Raw genomic sequence first — 1,340 nt, forward strand, 5'->3', positions numbered from 1 at the left:
AATATCAGCTCCATTAGCATGACTATTACTCCTTCTCCAGCACCCAGGCCCCGCCGGGCAGTAACTCTGCAGAAGTACCTGTTTCCTCTCGGAGAGGCTGCCACCTACCCAGCGCCCAGCGCTGAGAACCAGGAGGCTGGGCGTCACCTGAGCAAGGGACGCCTAGAGGAGCTTCCGGATGAGGTCGCAAGGGCACCTGCACACGCAGCTGCACAAAGCACAATGGGAACCCTCCAAACCTTCACTTGGGTTCCAGCCTCCAGCTGCTCCCCCCCACAGCGCGGGCGGGACCTCCGTCAGAGAGAACCGCCTCCGTGGGGGTTTGGGCCAGTGCCCCCTCCGGCCCCTTGTGTGGATTCTGCACACGGCTCTCCGGGGCCTGCCGGCTGCATCCCTCTCCGCCACGCAGCTGAGCAGGCGCGTCTCATTCTCTCCTGGCCCCTCGCTCTAAGCACAGCAGTGTGGCCAGGCTGGCCTTCTCCCTGGGCCCCCGTTTCTCTCTTGCTAAGGCTGGGGGCTCCCCAAAGAGCTCACTGCTGCCCAGTGCAGACTCTGGTCCCAGGGTCCAGGTTCCCAGGCAGGTTCCCCACGGCTCACAGCCAGTGAGTGTTTGTCCCTGGCGCTCCTGCAGCCGCAGACACTGCCCTGGCTGCTCCTGTGGGCCAGCCCCCTGCCGGGCCACCCCTGGGAGCTGCCCTCGGTGCTGTGAGCCTGCTCTGCTCCGAGACCCTCAGGGAGACGCCTGCCTCTCCCAGTGACCAGCACTCACAGGGCAGCAGACCCTGTGCTTCTGCCCGTGGGCGGGACCAGGCCCCAAGGGTCCAAGGAGTGGCCTGTGGAGTCTAAGAGAGTCCAAGGGGACCTGTGCCCTGGCCACGGAGCAGTTCTAGGGCTCTTCCCGCCGCTCAGGCCCAGCAGATGGACGCTGCCCCCAGGAAGCCTGCCCGTGTCCCGGCACCGCCCGGGCAGCCACACCACGCCAGGCACTTTGGAGAGCCCGGAGTGGCGTCCCCTCTCCTCTGAGCTCCCCGCACCCTCTGGCCTCCCGGTTACTGGCTCTTTGCCCTATGGCTTCTCTTGGATGTTACCGAGCCTTTCCCGGCCTTGTCTCTCTGCCCGCCACCCCTGGGAGATGCAGAGCTTAGTGCTCAAGAGCCAGACAGCGCAGGTCCAGATCCTGACCGCGTGCTCTTGTCTGGATGACCCTGGACGGCTTACGTAGCTGCTCTGTGCCTCGGTTTCCTCACGTGTCATAAGGACCGTATTCGGCCGAGTTCACAGAACGTGCCCCACCAAGATGACGTCCATGTCAGCTCACTGGTTGTAATGAATGCAGCACT

At 64.4% G+C, this 1,340-nt stretch overlaps 1 long non-coding RNA gene across 1 annotated transcript in view; it reads right to left on the minus strand.

Annotated features, from left to right (window-relative positions):
• Positions 1–540: 540 nt before the first annotated feature.
• LOC106725202 overlaps positions 541–1,340 on the minus strand; it is an 18,582-nt gene continuing 17,782 nt past the window's right edge. Inside the window, exon 3 of the long non-coding RNA XR_001361069.1 lies at positions 541–550. This is a non-coding gene — a long non-coding RNA (uncharacterized LOC106725202). The remainder of the gene's footprint in view (positions 551–1,340) is intronic.

Source organism: Myotis brandtii, unplaced genomic scaffold (genome assembly GCF_000412655.1).
Source record: "Myotis brandtii unplaced genomic scaffold, ASM41265v1 scaffold1013, whole genome shotgun sequence".
Lineage (NCBI taxonomy): Eukaryota > Metazoa > Chordata > Mammalia > Chiroptera > Vespertilionidae > Myotis > Myotis brandtii.